We start from the raw sequence: 19,319 nt of genomic DNA, 5'->3' as shown, positions 1-19,319 counted from the left end.
CTGGTTTATTGAGCATCTGACCCAGGATGTAAACAGTACATGTTCCTCTCAAACCCTTTTTGCTTATCAAGGGCATACAAGTCTAATCCAGATGTATGTCCAGAGTGAGGCTCAAACCCTTTCGGTTTACAAGATGTCCCAATCAGACCCAGACCATTCTTTTTGAACATACAGCAGTATGTTGGCAGAATTCTAAACCATCCAAGACGTCATGGTACAGGATTCTGTATACCATCCGTGGCTGGCGTTGACAAAGGTGTACATGTAAGGACAGACTGTAGACACACAATGCAGTCATCCATCGGGTCATTTGAATGGTGTCCAGAATCAACCTGACCTATTGTCAGTATTCACCAGCACTGGTAACATCTGCTCTTTCTTCACCTCGCCTGCCTCATAAACTGACACACTCAGCGTATAGATTTTTGTCCGTTTCGAGAAGTTTGACAAATACAGATAAACAATGCCCATCAACTTGTATATACACAAAGAGGTCATGGTAACAGTAGAAACGTGTACAAAACTGGCGAGATCAACTCCCATGCAATGCCATGTGGTAATGCATGAACATGTGCCAATCACAGACTTTATTCCATGTATTTCTTCATGTTGTTCAGCTGCAGAAATGATTTCTCTATGATTTTTCTTTAATCTTCACTTCCCATTTCCTTCTCCACATGCCATTTATCCACAAAGCCATACTGTATTTGCTTGTATATCCATCACTCAGCAGTAACTCACATCAACAGTTAACTGTTGGTGACCCACTCAGACTGACTGCAGGGGATGACCCAGACCTGAACACAACATGTGACAGTTCAACAGGCGACTTATAAAAACAAACGCTGCAAAATGTAAACTGTTCAAATATGCATGGTGTACAAATTTCACCAATGAAAATGCATGAAATTTTCAGCCAATTTTCCTCCGATGAACATGTGTCTTTAGCGAATCTGAGTCATGGGTAAAATCAGCAACTCAAACAATGAGGAAAAAAATGAGTACTTTGAAACAAATCGAAATAGACCGATTAGGCATACGTATGTACAGGGTCATTTTCAAATCTGTGTGAAGAGCACCATGTACAAATGTATTCTGTCGCCACTTCACTCAAAATGATTACTTATCTGAAAGAGTACTCAAGAACATTTTACTTATGCGACACTGAGGCATTATGGTGGGAGGAAGCCAGGCTCGGGGTAACCCATGAGCATCTGCAGGTTACTGACAGATCTTCCCACGTACAGTACTCCAAAATTATGAAATGAGGCCTATTACAAGACACCACAGAAAAGTTCATGGTACATACTGACAGATTTTTTATTAATTGGCCATCTTCTGAACCACTATTAATGTGGCTCGTTAGTATGTTCTTTTCATCCCCAATACATGTAAGTTGCAATACAGTGTCTGGGTTCGTGTCATGTACACGTAAGTAAACATGTGCAGCGTGTTATCAGGATTGTCTGTATGTGTATAGAACACGCTCCACATGCAACATCTGAGTTTATCCTGCGTCTGGCTTACTAGCAGGTGTATAAACTGGCATTAAATACCTTCAGACACATACAAGCCACATGTAGCACCATTTCTTCTGTGTAAATGCATGTAAAAGGTGTTGCGTGTGCATTTACCTTTAAGTACTACAATGCACATACATGTACATGTACAACACGAGAGGAGCCAAAAGGAGCTGGACTTAAACTCACAGCGATCAAATCAGTGCGAGGCTCTTGGGTCATTGTGCTGCGCTAGCACAGTAACCAACATGCTTTGGAGGCATCTATACAAGTCCATGTATACATACACACCTACATGTACATGTAGTGATACTTAAGAATGTCATGATGGGTAGACATGACAGAATCGGATGAACATGTACACAAATACACGTACATATGCAAGGGAAATGTACCTGTAAAAAGTTAGTTCAGGCATAGGTTACAAAGACATCTGTCTTCCTAAACACCCTCTGCAGGTTGCTCAAAGGCCTTCCCACTTACGACTGGAGAGGAAGCCAGCATGAGCTGGACTTGAATTCACAGCCACCGCATTGGTGAGCGGCTCCTAGGAGCACACTGCGCTAGCATGATAACCAAGTGAGCCATGGACGCCCACATATCAAATGAATTTCTTACTGTACACCTCTGCTGTAGAAGTACATCATAATCTTATGTAGACTCTATATCAAAGTTACATATATCTACATGTACCTACTGGTTCAGCTGATAACAAAAGTATCATTTACTTCCTGCATTCATACAAGGTACTTGTAATTATGTTGAAATCTTGAATGCGACCAAACCATTCAGGATATTAATGTAGACACTGAACAGTTGTTGAAGTAAATATTAACACAAACAGATAAAGAATTCACATGTACCTGAACAGGTTTCACCATATCAATTACCATACATCCTGGTTCTACAACCCCATATACGTTCACACATGTATTAATTAATACAGTATGTATGTCCATATATGAAGGCAAAATATACAGTTAACTAAATGTATATTGCACTGACTGTATATTGCAAAGAATTAGAGGTGAACAAAGACAAATTGTACTGGAAATTGAAACTCTGTGTGAAAGGTGTTAATTCCATACATTCTGATATGATTCAAAAATGCATATACATATGTACACAACCAGAAGCCTCTCACCAATGTGGTCGCTGTGAGTTCAAGTCCAGCTCATGCTGGCTTCCTCTCCAGCCGTAATTAGGAAGGTCTACAAGTAACCTGTGGATGGTCGTGGGTTTCCCCCACTATAATGCTGGCCGCTAACGTATAAGTGAAATACTCCTGAGTATGGTGTAAACCACCAATTAAATAAATAAACCAAACATATGTACACTTTAAGATATTCAAATACAGTATGGTATACATATAGTTCATGTACAACTAAGTAAACTTAACTGTACATAGCTTACGGGTGTTGTACATATGTGTATGTAAGTCATGCCAAAATGTACAAGTCAAACTGTTGACTTTTGATTCACTGAGACTACATGTATTTAAGGTTTCACTTAATGGTTCCCACACCTACAATGTACATTAACACAATACGTACAGGTACATATAATAAATACCTAATGTGTTAGTCAGTGTGAATGAGAGACAACTTTCTGAGGAAACAATCATTCTCTAAGTTCTATCTGGCTATTTACATGTATAACGTTCACTATATGGTTTTCTTACACCACATATACAGTGTTTTATACATGCATACAGACATCAAGTATACCTACACATGTAGATGATGCACTTATTTTGAGTGTTGAACAGCAAAAAAGGGACAAGGCACAATCATGAAGTGCTAAGAGTGAAATTTAATGACAGCGCTCAATCAAGTCCTGTATAATTCATATGCTTGTATGTAACAGGGTTTTCACTTAGAATCATAATTAGAGAAGATGACCAGAGCTCAAAATCAGATAACTGAATTGAAAGCAATTATGACATAATTACTACTGGTTTAAATAGTCAGAGTATCCAAAGTAGGTGGCCACACAGAGCTGTAGTAAACAGTTTCCTGTAGCCTGCTACATGGAGCTACCCTTTTTGAGCACACCCTTTAATAATATTGTAAACTGACATGACAGAACACCTCATGTACGTGTGTACATCCTAATCCTATACAAAGGTATAGAGCTGTGCTTCATACTCTAGCATATGATAAACTGAAACGAACCTTGACAGCTAGAGCATCCTGATCTCTAAACTCATCATGGGACTACAGGTGTGAAGCATTTCTTGTGTACTCCAGCTACTAAGGCATCAAATAACTATATTCAAGAGTACATGTACACACATGAAGAAGCATGAAGCACATGGCCTGTGATGTTTGCTTTTTAATCTGTACTACTTGTCTACAAGTTGTTCAAAGGTCGAAAGCCAAAGCAGTGAAAGAAATGCCCCTACCTGTAAACATAGGAACAAGCATGTGCAGCCATGCCTACATACAACTTAACCCACACCTCAGCCTTTCACAAGGTATAAAGAGTAGATCACCTGAGCACACAAAACACAGACATACATGTACCTATACAGCCTACACAGAATTGTTCTTCTAGTACAACTGGTACTGATCTCCCTTAACAACTACATGTATCTTTCACCAAACCCTTACACAATTTGACATTAATATTATGGGACATACCTGTCCAATGATGTTTGTATACATACCTGTGAGATAAAAACAACTTAGTCTATCCCTTATTTAAAGACCAGAGTAGGCCACCTTGCGATACACATCAAGAGCCACACCTGCTATTGATTGGCCTAGCCCAGTAAATACAAAGTTACCAGGAAGAACAGCACTAGGCACAAGCTATTGGCCATGGATCAAGCAGAGTCCATCCATCTTAGCTCGGGTCAGTGGATACTTGTACATGCGCCCACATGTATATAACATCAATGTACAATAAGTACAAGCTAAAAAAAAAAAAAAAAAGATCACTACAGCTCATATGGCAAAAAGAAAAACTACTTGCTTTCTTATAAATGTATCCCCAAAAAATATTTACAATGCTAATACATTTGTATATATTTCACAAACACATAGGAATGGCTGGTACATGTACCATATATGTAATCCCGATTTTGTGCATATTGAAATGGTAAAATCTGTGACTTATAGCACAAAAAATATTGATATCTCCCAAACCTAGGCACAAAATGAAAGAATAAGTGACCTACATGTACATATGTATGTGTGTGTATTCAGTATGTATATTCAGAATTCAATTCAAGTAAGTGAATTAATTGATACCTCATATGGTTAAACCTGTTATCAACAGTGCTGTGAATACATCATTTAATTTTGTTACCTACATGGAAGTACTTCTGTACACGTGTAGGTTCTCTACTATATTGCAAAATTGTGAGATTAACAGTGATACGACTATTCACAAAATGGTAAAACTAGTCACTTGGAATCAAAATAGTCAATGAAGCTTGGTCAAACACTGAATATGCATGGAGCAGTAAAAAGGAGTAAAACCAGTGACCTGCAAAATGATGAGCAGGTACATTAATATTGAATGACCAATGCAATGTTTCATAACACCATACAAAAGCTTTGAGTGTGTGTACATGTACGCCTAATGGTCAAATCAGCATTTTGCATAGTACAAATCCTTACACACAAAATGGTCAGATTGCAGTCATTAGCACCTAAATTACAAAATTAGATGTGACCAGAACACAGTACATCTGTACGATCACATATATGTACACTTACCGGTACACCTACGTGCAGCTGCCAAATGTGCAAGTTAACCTGTACCTTATAGTATTTATTTATTTACTTATTTGATTGGTGTTTTATGCCATACCTAAGAATATTTGCCTTTCAGTATAGGGTGCATCACTGAAGCTGGTCATGCATAATCATTCAGATGACACCACATTAAAACAATGGGCGACAGATGATGGCACTCAGATCTACGTGTATGGGTGGAGGAAGTCAGAGTGCTGATGAGTTTCCCTTTGTATAACATGCTCATTTATATGCCATACTCGTAAATTAGGAGAACTGATTGTTCAGTTCAGTAAAACCTATCCTATCCAAGGTCAGGACTGAACTCACACCTTGTGTGCCTCACTGGAGGAGTTATGTGTCTTATCACTGAGCCGTGTCCAGTCAATGTTTCTTACAGACATGTCAACTTTCATACAGCTGCTGGCTTTGGTAACACATTTAACATATTACAACAGCATGTACATGTACATGTGGATGTGGTAAGAATGTCTTCAGTATTAAATCAAGCAACTGGTTCCTCATTGAAATCACTTTTACATGTATGTTGAAATGGGACACCTAAACACATGTACATTCATACTTGGTGAATCTAGAAGTTACAATCAAATGGTACAATTCTACATATACATCTAGCAACTGCTTCCTACCAAAATGCTGGCTGCCATTGCACTATACAGTGAAGTATTCCTGAAGAAAACAGAATATGCATGTACTCAAGCATATTCTGAAAGCATTATTCTGTGCTACCTGATAAAATAATACTTTCTGTGAAGCTCTGAAACTAGCCAATCCAATCAATGTAGTTTTGTCTCCAAAATTAAATTAAAAATGTCCATACATTACGCTAAAAGTTTGTCTTGCATATGTGAAAAGGTTGAGGGATTAGACTAAATCTTGGCTGTACTGTAGATGGGGATGTGGTAGAAGACCAAGGAAACCACCTTCATGAGCAGTGTGGCGAAACAATATATCTTGATGTCCTATTGGTAGAACTCTAATGCCTGCTGCTGGATGTGTACAGAAATCATCTCTATGTGGCACACTAAAACCCCAAGAATGTAAATGATGGTTCACATGGAGATCACAATAGCAAACCCATATACATACATGTACATGCACAGTGAGCTTCTACTCCGTGCATGAAAGCCACACAGTTGTGGTACATGTACCACAAAAACTGACTCCTGCTTCTGGAAAGAAACCACAAACCACATAAGCATACTGCAAAGTAAAACACCATGCTTACAGTACCTCCTAATTTTGCCTAATGTACATGTGATATATGACCGCTAACAATGGCCAAGTCTAACTGGGTGAAAGAAATTGGCCAGACCACACCAGGTGCAAAACAATCCCCACTTTTATCACATGTATGTGTGCACCTAACAAGTCTCAGGACTTCAAAGAAAGCCGGAGCCAAATAAACCAAAGCTTGGGTTAAAGGGATACATGTAGCAGACTTCTGGTCTGTTCATTAAACTGATGCTTCAGAATGGAAAACAAATAATTGTGAAGATATGCTAAAAGCTTTGTATATATATTGAGATCCTAAAGATATCAACAGGTGAAATTAAAATATATACATGTAGGCATAATCAACCCTCTGAAAGCACCGCATTGCTTCTGAAGTATGTATCCTTTACCATTTTGAGCTGTGAGAATAATATATGTGTAGGGTATGTCTAAGTCAACAGACCAAAAATGGACAAAACAGCAGAAAATGAAACTTAATCTACATTGTCTTGATTGAAGTCAAGTAGGGGTCAAAATGTCTTCTCATTTACTTGCTTTTTAAGAGTTCAAAGAAAGAAGAAGGACCTCAAATTGCTGCGAGGGCATCAAAAAGATGACTTTTAAACATACAAATACACATAATTCAAGGCATACAAATGTTTGTGGTAATTTCATCCCCTTCATATTATTTTATGGACAAAAATCAAACTGGTTGAGCTCAATTTTTGTTTATGTCATCACCCAGACAAGCTCAAATTTCAAATGGTGAACACTTCTAAAGAATATCCAGAAAACATAACGTGAAAGGAAAGCATTCATTATATTTTTTATACTATTATAGTCAGATTGTTCTTTTTAGTTCAGTATTGGGGAATCAAAATTAACATGCTGACAATGTAAAAATGATCAAGTCAGTTAATCAAATTATTAACGCATAAATGTAATAAAGTACATAAAATAACAACAGTAACATGCTGCTTTAGGTAATGCATGCATGTCTCGTACATATGTAGTAATTCACCTGTTACATGAATCCAGACCAAAGCCATGTGTACATGTACATCTACATGTAACTGGACTGGTATGCAGTCCAATATAACTGTACATGTATAGATCTCCATACCAACACTGATGTGGATATAGGCCTTTAGTCCTTTCTGACAGGTAGGTCACTTGTGTGGGATACTGGCATGATAAACAACATACTTACTGCCTGACATTTAGTTTATCGGTAGAGCTTACCAGGCTGACTACACAGTTGCTTGATCAATACCCTGGCGACAGTAACATATGATCAATACATATACAGTACCAGTGCTGAAAGCCGTCGATTATACAGCTCACTTTGGGGCGTTGGTCTGTTTCAGCTGATCGAACGAGGACAGTCAAAACTTTGTACACATACACAAACTAGGCGTAAAACCTGGTTGTCAAGTGAAACACATACTAATGAGCATTAAAGCACTGAGTATAGCTTATGCATGCATGTATTCTATAATAGTAATGTATTACTCATAACTGTTTCAGCAGCATTATTAGATCAAGTACTTGTGCACTATTAATACTAGAGCAGACTCGGGCCTTCCCCCAGAACAGCAACATTACCTTGCAGCACAAGCACATGTATGTATTATATTGTAAAAATTTTCTACTGGTATTCGCTGAAAATTCTTCATATAAAGAACTCAATTTAATCACTGCTTTAGTAAACATGTTGTGAATCAGATAACTGCATTTGGTTGAGATAGGGATGTTTGTCTGCATTAAACATTTCAACGCATGTAAAATGCTTGTAGATGCAGTTACATGTACACATTGTTTTTTTTTTCGCTTTGGCAATGTCTGGTAAAAAGCGTAAGCAAAAACTGTAAACTCATTTCTTTATGTTTCAATGTGTGTAATAAAAGTGTAACTCAATCCCACACACATAGCTTTGACCTTGAACACATGAAACTGCAATAAATCAACAAAATACATACACAGCAACATACGGAAAATAAACAAGTGCATGTACATGCAAAAGTCGCAGCTGTATAACAACGCATACATTTCACTGTAGATCTTGTCTTCACTGGAACAAACAGGTAATTCAGAGTGTCATTCTGCCTATTAATTACCATACACTGTAATATGAATACATGCATAGTGTGATGAGGAGGAGCCTCTCACCAATTCGGTTGGTGTGAGTTCAAGTCAAGCTCATGCTATTTCCTCTTCAGCCGTAAGTGGGAAGGTCTGTCAGAAACCTGCAGATGGCATGGGTTTTCCCGGGCTCCGCCCTGTTTTCTCCAACCATAATGCCGGCCTGAGTCATATAAGTGAAATATTCTTGAGTAACAAACAAATAAATCAATCAAGGTGACACAGAACTGTAATTTTGCCCATGACCAAACTGCATATTTTGTCTCATTATAAGAGTTCTTACTGATCACAGAAAGGTGCTTTTCAAGGAAGGATGATATTTTTCTTGAAAATTATAAGTTTTAGCACTCAAAAATTACAATATTACTTTAAAACGTGAACGCAACAAACTCTCAGAATAAGGTCATCTTTTTTTCCCAGTAAACCCTAAATAGTGTAAAAATCTCCACCTTGTGGGGGAGTTCCTATAACTGCTTCTGTAACATGTACAGTGCATTTGTATGTCTCTCATTCTAATATTGATACAGACCCATTACAGACTGCTTTTTATATCAGGCTAAAATCTACATTTCTTCTGTTTAGAGCCACATATTCGGGTGCAGTGAAACATCTAAATCAGTTTAACTTCCAGGATTCTTATTAAAACAAGAAAATTACCGTTGCCATAAATAAACCATAAATGTCTCTCACATGTAAATGTATCAGCCAGGCAGAGATTCGCCTCTTTCAATCAACAGAATCCCTAATAAGCTTTCTTTAGTTTATGAAGCTGTTACCACGCAACCCCCTGTGATTTCCAGCTTTAATACATCATGCTGACTAGGTTAATGGAACCTACAAACATGGTACATACAGGTATGCCTCACAGCGACGTCCATGTAACCCCATGCTGGCTGATGTAGCCTCAACCCAATGACAAAACTGACATGCTTTCAAACAACATGTTTAAGGTAATAAACCATTCAGAATATTGGATTTGCCCTTGGGCAATTATTAGGACAAGATGTACACCTCACATCATTTACATGTTGTAAAATCATGGAATTGTCTCTTATTTCCGACGTCACATCAATATGACAAGCCTTCACTTGCTAAATATATTAATACATATCCGGTTTTGGAATCACTGATTTGGCATCTTGCTATTAAGGTCTTGACAAAGCGCATACTGGTTAGGTAGAAAAACAAATGACCCTTCTCCGCTTCAGTTTCGATTTTGTCTTTGTAGGATAAAGGTGAGGTGGTAGAGCTGCACTAGTCACATCAATACACATTCACCATTCCTTCCAGCTTCCACGATAACAAATTGTAGCTCTGCACATGACACATGTGTCAATATTTCCACTACCCACTTGCACCCAACAAAGATGTTTTATAGGAAATGATACGTGTGCCTAATTGTCATTCTATCCGATATTAACAGCCATCTACAAACACTATGTCATTCCCCTCATCCCTCGGCAAAAACAATCAATGTGTTTTTGACCCGCAGGCTTGCCACTTTCATATCCATATATATATTAGAGTACAATGGACAAGCTATTACGATGACGCCTTCAGCCCCCAAGACATCACTACACAGAACTACATGTGTGCTCTCGATCATATGCCATACACACGTTCATGTATGAACCCCACTATTCCAGATTCAGACAAGGGTTGTAATATTCTGGACACACACCTCCAAATGACATTCCACAACAGATGCCTGTGAATGTATCTAGAATTCCATCCAAACCAACTACATGTAGCTATGTACAGTGATCGAAGCATATGCAGGGAAAAGAATATTTTCCATCAAAATCAGCTGAAAATTCTGAGCCACCACCCCCCCCACCCCCCCACCAACTTGCTAATTAGTAAATCGATTAGTTTTGGCCATTTTGATCAAAGATTAAATACTCCTGACTTCCCTTGAAATTAGATGAAAATTCTCATCTCTGCATATGTGAATTTTTAATAAAATCAGATTAAGACAGCAGTACATGTACGTTCATGTATATGCTGATGAGATCAAGCTGGGTTAGATCAGAGCTGGATTATTTATCTGTGTCCATACCAGAAAACAAGAAGCTAGCTGGTTCATGGAATCTATGACATTCACATCTTCCATTTTGATTTCTTAGAAAAAGCACTTAACATTTTTGAAAAACGTACAAATATGATTTTATGTTAGTGTCCTTTTAACAGCCTTAGATTTAATTAATACTGTGACGAAACGCTGAAACATGAAAGCCCTTGAATTATCTCCCATAGCTTCACACATAAAAATGTTAAAAACTCCAGCGCATAAAAAAACACAGAGCAGATTGTTCAAACGATTCTGATTAGAAGATACATGTGGGCCATACTTGAAAAGTATACCCGTGGCATCTTAATACATAATTCATGGACTCTAAACTTGTCCAGACTAAATTTAATACTCAACTTCAATTTTAACAGACTTAAACCTTCTTTGGGGCCTTGCTGGCTCAGAGGCTTAAAGCGCCAATGTACAGACTGAGACTATCGTGCCAATGATCAATGTCATGTGTTCATACCCAGTTCTTGCCGCTTTCATTCCAGCCTTAAGTCAGGTAGTTGACATAGAGACGTGGTTAACCCCAGTTTCCTTCAGACATAATTGAAAAATTCTTGAGCACTGCATTAAACAACTCAAATAAGTGAATAAATTAAACTTCTTTTGGAATGTTAATAACACAAATGTTCTGATATGTTGGACAGTTTTAAGAAAGGTTATCATCAAAGCTGTAGACCAGACAGAGTATCTGTTCACTGGCACAATGTGCACACATGTACAGCCCCCCTAATGGGCTTCTATGGGCACTTGAACTGACCACCCTGGTCACCTTGGCCAGATTGTACTGGCTGAACCTCCTTGTGGCTAACACAGGAACTGATGCAGGCTGTAACCTGAATCCATTTAGGCTTGTTGATCCCAATACTGCATGTGTAACAAACCTCAGTCCTTAACATCAGCTGGCTGGCCATTACCTCAACTCCCTAACATTAGAAAGCCTCTTAGCCATGATTGGCACCATAGTACAGGTCCATCCCCTGGGTCAATGACAGCTGGAAACACCAGTCTGGTTTCCATTAATAAATACATGTACATTAAGAGCAGCAGAGCTCATCAACACTCTGGCCTAGAACTTAGGACAGTTATCTGACAGAGCATGCAAGCTGCCAGGTGCTGATTAGTTGCAATGTTCTCTATTAAAGTGGGCTTTACCACAAACCCTCATTCATTCTGTACATGCTTTCGTACCCCATCATCGAATATCGTAGATACATGTACATATGTACTGGTACTGTACAAAGTCTTGTCCTAAAACAGAGTGATGGCAACACATGTATATGTACATGTACGTATACTAATATAAACTCCATCCTCAAAATGTCAGCATACATTTACATGTATATTGAACAAAACTGATTACTTCTGACGTTAATTCTTTGTATGCCAAACAGAAGGCAAAAAAACAGTACAAAACATGGTCCAAATCACACCAATACCATACTGATAATATTCTAGGCACTATCATGGCCTGTCAAGTTACAGCTTGGCTAAATTTTACCTAATACATACACCATGATTTAATACAAGGTACACCCATTCTACAGAGTACAGTGCATTTACCATCCAGGTAAAACTACAACTCCAACGTCATTAAATACCACGTACATACAATGACTCTCAATACAAATACATGTATTTTAGTTTATCCATCATGCCATCATGTGAATCCTGGTGCGAAACCTGAAAATGAGCTCTGATAAACAGCCTGTTGACACTCTGCATTCAAAGTTCATTAATTAAGTCCACTGACATTTTTTGGGTTCAGTCATTCAATAAAAATGGCTGTCTATTAGTGCTCCCATCTTCAACCCTCTCAATTTACAAATTTGCTTTTGCAGGAAAAAAACTGATACAACAAGACTGATAAAACTTTCTTTTTCCTAGGCAGGAAAACTACATGTACTTGCTACAGAAATTTCATCAAAAAAACAAAATTGACTGCATTAAAGCCCTCGACAATTTGTTGGCTGTGGCTAAGTAGCCATTTCAACCTTGACAATCACCTCAACAATTGCCGACTGCTGAGCTGAACTGAGCAGGCTTACAGGAACTACTTTAGTCATATAACCCGTGGGAACTGTCACACCATTAGTTCATGACGATGTGAGTTGAGAAGTCAATCCTCAATATTCAACTCTGAGCAGGCAATTAAGGACTGGGATCTTGGCGAGTTCAGAGACACAGATCAGAACTAAACCCTTTTAATAAGTAAGCTGTTACACAGCCAGTTTGTAATCTGATTTGAAGCAAATGACATCTCAATAATACATCAACTCCAGGTGTTCAGCATTTTCCATCCAAAACTTTTTTTTTTTTAAATAAACACTGAAATGTGTATCCTTAGTTCATAATGATTGCAATAATGATAGCAGCCAGTTTATGGCTGGAGGAAACTAGGATGTTAACAGCAGATCAACCCAACAGATGATGCTTCCCACATGTCACATATTATAGCTGGTATAACAGTGACTGTCTCGACATATACATTTACAGTGGAAACCTCATTTACAGGCAAGCAAACTTCATGCAATACCCACAAGAGAGAATCACCAGCCATTTCTTGTGACAGAGGCCCCCAACTACAATGCAAGTAGGGGAATCTTGAAACCTCCTCATCTGTCAGAGAAAGGGATGGAACCAGCCATTAGAGTGACCAAGTGACTGAAAGGCATGCACCCTTAACCACACGAGCATCACCTGCTTCCGAGATAGAAACATGAATGCTCTTCAGAATTTGAGGCATCTGGAAATTTACAAGATGCCATATGAATTTCACCAATCCCTCTTCCAGAATGGGTCAAAAATAATTCTTCCATCATTCCATGAATGTACAGTTTGTGTCAGACGGGAGCATGTTTGTGTTATCTACAGTGGCAAGTATGTGAGCGAAAATCAGTCATCATTCCGCTCAGACTCTAAGCTGTACATCCTTTTCTAGGATCTAAAGCAACTCCTCTGTCAAATCTGATCCACTCTGTCAAAATATTTGTCATAATTCAGGGTTCTACTTATAAGTAAGAGTTAGTTATGGATAATTATACATGTACATTAAGGATAATTACATATTAAGTCATACCATGACTTCTGGAAAAGCACACACTGGATAGTGGATTTCATTTGTCAATGCTTGGCAGGGCCTTTCAATACACACATGCAATTGTCACACAGTCAGAACCCTGCAGCAGACAAGATAAGCCAACGGTCCAACTTTAATGGATTTTTTTCACTGGAACTAGATAACGTCATATTTTTTTAATGCAATTTACAGACTAACATAAATTGTGTGACTAGGGTACATTTGGAAAGAAAAAACAGGCATATAATAAAGGGGCAGGCGCAGTAAATGAAGCCATTATTTCTTAACTTTTAACGCCAATATCTGTCAAGGATTGACGAAAAAATGACGCTTTGGATCACTCATACATGTTAAAAGTTCATTTCAGACTAGTTATATACAGAAAATCTGATAAGGTGTGAACTTTTCTTTCGTCAAAATTGTGGTGTGCACTCGAGACTCATTGGGTACAAGCAAAATCCGGATCGTATCTGAGGCCAGGGGCAGAAAAACATGCATAACAAAGCAAATGTGAACATGATTGGCACAAGCCTTGACGGGGACCTTTACAATTAATTTTTCTCTCTTGAAGGACAGGACAAATTGTTCTTTCTATTCTACATCCATGATGCCTGATAAAATCACCGCTAAAGTTGTCATTAAAGCTGTTTGCATGTTCTTGTTTTGTTAGATTGAGTTCTGTATCTTTTGGCGCACGGTTCCAAGATTTTAGTACTGCCCACTCGCCACGACAGCACAAAGTTATTTTGACGAGCATGAAGGAAATATTTCTTTGGATTTCAACATTTCAATTCGGGAATGGATTTACACTTGCAGGAGTGGTAATAAAGGACCTATTCTCTTTAATGAACACCAGAAATCGGCGCGTGTTGCCATTTTGCAGTGGATTTAACGGCTAACTTCATTCGGTTAAGTGCCTTGTAGAATGGACATACCGTGTTTCTGAATTCAACGATTAAATATCAGAAATTGTTGAATATAGACCTCAACGTTTAAATTAATTGAACTAACGGTGAGTGACAGTCATCCATGACTATGTGACACCAGTTCATGGCAGCACCACACAGGGGCGTTTGTGCATATACCAGAAGTTGGGGTTAGAGAACACTCCACTCGACAGCGCTCATGCGCCAGGGTTGTGTATCACCAGGGTTCTAAAAACCAACTTCTGGTATTTTCGCGAGGGACTCCAATAGGAACTCCCGTGAACTTGTGTCTCTCATAGGCTCTATAAATTTATTTATTTATTTATTTGATTGGTGTTTTACGCCGTACACAAGAATATTTTGCTTATACGATGACGGCCAGCATTATGGTGGGAGGAAACCAGGCAGAGCCCGGGGGAAACCCACGACCATCTGCAGGTTGTTGGCAGACCGTCCCACTTACGGCCGGAGAGGAAGCCAGCATGAGCTGGACTTGAAGTATTGTCCCTATAAAAGAGCAAAGCCAAGAAATCCACGGCCAAGTTAAGTGTAACTTGTCTTTGAATGTAGGTGAAACATGAAGATGAGGTGAGTAATTTAGCGTTAGTAGCATTGCTTGGAAACTTATTCTAAATAGAGCCACTTCTGACTAGAACTGCAGTGTTTCCTTAACAGGGTTATCACAATATCTGCTGTAAATGTAAGTTTTAGTCAGACAATTCAGACTAAATTGCACATCCAGATGAACCAACAATGAATAACCCTCAGTACTGTTCTTGCTCTGAAAAATGACCATTTCGGACACTGGCAGCCTCAAATGAAAACTTCAAACAGCCCCACACTGAGAAGACGACACACATCTGATACCAGTATGCTGCTAAACATGTATCGTTTAGCTTGACGCTGTTGTTGTTGTTGTTGTTGCTATCCGCGTACTTACCCGTTGATATGCCAACGGTTTCAATGTGTGTTTCACGACACATACAGACACCATCATATTCCATGCACCTGGTAAGGAACAACAAGACTTAAAATTACTTACGTTTCCGAAAATTTCTCCGACGTTTTATGGTAATGTCGTTAAGGAAGAGAAGATGCGAGCGAGCCACGTTTGACAAGCGATCACAAAGCTAACCTCCACGCAGGTCAATAGCACATCCGGGCCTTGCTGTGTCATCTCTGCTAAACAAGTAGTTCTCACAATTGTTGATAAACTGTCAGTTATTCCCACTATTATAGGCCTATATTCCAGTGGGTAGATTACACATCAGAAGGTAAGACTTAATTCGCAATGTGATGAAGTGCGTAACCGTCCAGAAAATATAGTTTTGCACATGATATACAACATACATAGAGATAATGTATCATACAGGCTCCTATATACCAGCGTACGTGGGAAGGTCTGCCATCAAGTTGCGGATGGTCGTGGGTTACCTCCGGGCTCTGCCCTTAGATCTTCTGTGATGATTTTTCTTTACGCCGAATATGCATGCTTTTTCATTGGTTTTTTTTTTTCTTGATTTATGAACTTGGCATAAGCGAAAACAAATACCCACAGTGCTTTGACAGATTTATATTTCTGACAAATTAAACCACTTGATGAGGGCCTATGGGTAGGCTATATCCGTCAACATAAGAGATTAAGACGGTGTTGAGTAAGCCTGTATATAAGCATACGTGCTATACATAACAAACTCCCTGCATGGTCAAAGACTATAGATTGCACTTAGATTACAAGGGCCCACAAAATATAGGGGTATATTAATTTAATGGATGGTATCATAACATTCTTATATAAAGTAAATTAGAAAAGAAATATGCATATCTGTTCAGTCTTGCAGTGGTGCATGCATGAAAAATCGTTCCAAAATTTCTAGGTACGGATCACCACCAATAAATATGGATGGATTAATCGGTGTTTGGCCCAAGGTCAAGCTGTGCCCAAGGTCAAACTATGCCCATGGTCAAGTTGTGCCCAAGGTCAAGCTGTGTACAAACAAACGCCACCAAAAACATAACCAAAATAATATGATGCGACACAAGTGCATGCGAAGCTTAATAACGCAAAACGAGTTAAGAAAGCCATGCAAGCAGTTTGAGAAAGGTGTGTTTTTGCATATAGGATGTGGAATTATACTAAGTAATTTGATTTCAGAGTATATTTTTTCGTGTAGTGAAAATCATGGTTAAAGCTGCATGGTCGAGTTGTGGGGTGTATTTAACTTCTTGTAAAGTTACCCATGTCTTAAGCTAATGGAAGTCGTGCAAAATATGAACTGCCATAAAATTCAAAGTTTTCGAGTGAGGAACGTCATCGGGCATACTTCATCTATAAATTTAGCAGACACATCATGCATGCGCCTTAACTTACACATGGATTGTACAGTTAATGTGTTACTTATTAATTGATATGCATGATTGTTGCACGCAGTGGCTAAGTAAAGAAAGCAATTCAGGTATATTTCTTGCTTTCATGCGTAACGGTGAAAATCTTTTTACATGTAGTATTATTATTAAAGCATGCATAAATGTCTTTGTGGAACCGTCTATACATGCAAAGTTTGTAAGTGTATAATTTTATAGATTATGTGGACGTAAAACGCTATTCTGCCTGTACGGCATGAATACATGTGCCTTGTGGAAACAGTCGTTGCATCCCAGTTTATGTCTTGCCATCAGTATTATCTCAAGATAGGCAGTCTGTATACACAATCACATTTCTTCATCCAGCTACATGTGTGACGGGGGTGGGGAAGTTTATGCTGATATCAGGATTCCGTTTCTACTTTTCTGTGGTAGATTTTAGACATTGTATACGCATGATTATATGGCCGTTTTTCGGTTGAAAGAAAAATCCCATACCAGAAATGTACACTGAAAACATCATGCCAACGAAAATTCCTATATCTGCTTTTTCCATTTTGATTTTTTGGGGAGCATGCATGTATTAATCGACCTTTGGCAACTCTGACAGATATTTTCGTTATTATATACTCATTACCAGAAATTAAATTCCAAACCATGAACAGCGGTGAGAGCAGGTTCGCCTAAATTCCCTCTCCAAGGGGCATTGATCCCGTACATTGTATATCCTTGCACTTGGAAAGCATAAGAACTTAACCTACCCGTCACCGCCCGCTCACATGTACACATGAATTCAGTGTCGATCGAAGACTGGTATTGAACTCTTGGCAGTTGAAAACTCGAAGTTATCACGAATGCACTGAGCCACGTAACGTGCTCCCTATATTTCTACGCCGCACTGAGGAATATTTCACTAAGTATACCGTTCATATGACGGCTGTCGGGTTTACGGGTTGAGGAAACCACAGGCACAGCTTGCAGGTAAGCACCGTCCCTCATCAAGATGCCTGAAAAATTTCCTGACTTAACGCGACAGCCGATTCATATAGTGGAAGCTCACAATGCCTATAGCTAAAACATCTTGTTCGTCAGCTAAAATCCGTACAGAGTCGCAAAAACTACATGTTTACGAATTTCAGGAAAGCCCTTGAAAACTTGCTGAAAATTTGAAACGCTGTCCACATGCGTGGAAACTTTCTTTTGCATATATAGGCCTTTTATTATTGCCTGGGTGAACAGATAATGTCTGTAGGACTTAATAGACCTACAATAATTACCAGTTTTTGTTTGTTTGTTGCATGCATATAGGTTTGCTATGGATTTAACGATGCTTACAACACTTAATGATTCGCTCAGTTGTCCTTGTGAATGTCTTCTTAATTCACAGACTTGGACTTTGGATATTTTGTCCCATGAAACGACGTACGTATTTTCTGTAAGGGCACATGGACCCATAACTTTTGACATTATCTCCAAGCATGGTACGTCTTTTAATCATGTGGTTATATAAGAACTATAAACATGCATGCATGCATATAGCTCAAAATTAGACTTTCAAGGAGATTTTACACAATCCTGTCCCTGTTATCCTGTTATATCATTGCTGTTTTATTATAAAGATACCTAAGCAGTGTTTCTGTGTGTTGGTCAATTCATTTCTCCTATAAATATATCGTAACGTTTGGGATTTGATGGGAGCTTGTTCTGTGTATAAGTCTCGAAAATATAAGGAGTTTTGTCTTTGTTGAATTGAAGCCAACAAGCCAAGATTTTGCCCAGTTATCAAATGTATATCAAGTGTACTTATATATAGGATCAATTAACATTGTGGAATACGAGGTCTTTATGCAACACGGACATAAAATCGGCAAAGAGCTTTGTGTTATTTAGAATGTCATCATGTTTGGAGATCGTTTATAAAAGTGAGAGAAAAGATGGTTTAAAACATGCATACCCTATATATAACTGCATGCGGGACCCAATGTCATCCATGGCCGAAGTAGGTTGCAATCCAAATGGAGCTTGCCATTTGTTGATGAGGATTAATGTTTTGAGGGAAGATGCATGGTGAAAATCTATATTGGAAATACAAGACATTCGAACATTTTACTGGTCAGAGCGAAATAGATCTGTATAAGTTTTTGGAAAATTCGAAGCCGTTCCAGGATTTGAATGTATGATGGGTGTTACATTTGTTGCATTTTAAGGAAGAAGGAAATACACAAGAATGAA

At 38.5% G+C, this 19,319-nt stretch overlaps 1 protein-coding gene across 1 annotated transcript in view; it reads right to left on the bottom strand.

Moving 5' to 3' along the window:
- The window catches only part of LOC135474093 (phospholipid-transporting ATPase ID-like), a 66,182-nt gene extending 50,148 nt beyond the window's left edge, over window positions 1-16,034 (bottom strand). Inside the window, 1 exon segment of the mRNA XM_064754095.1 lies at window positions 15,766-16,034. The gene's annotated coding sequence lies outside the window, so the exon portion shown is untranslated.
- Window positions 16,035-19,319: the final 3,285 nt, after the last annotated feature.

This window comes from Liolophura sinensis, chromosome 8 (assembly GCF_032854445.1).
Source record: "Liolophura sinensis isolate JHLJ2023 chromosome 8, CUHK_Ljap_v2, whole genome shotgun sequence".
Classification (NCBI taxonomy): domain Eukaryota; kingdom Metazoa; phylum Mollusca; class Polyplacophora; order Chitonida; family Chitonidae; genus Liolophura; species Liolophura sinensis.
Note: the sequence above shows the minus strand (reverse complement) of the source record. Positions and strands in the feature narration are given on the sequence as shown.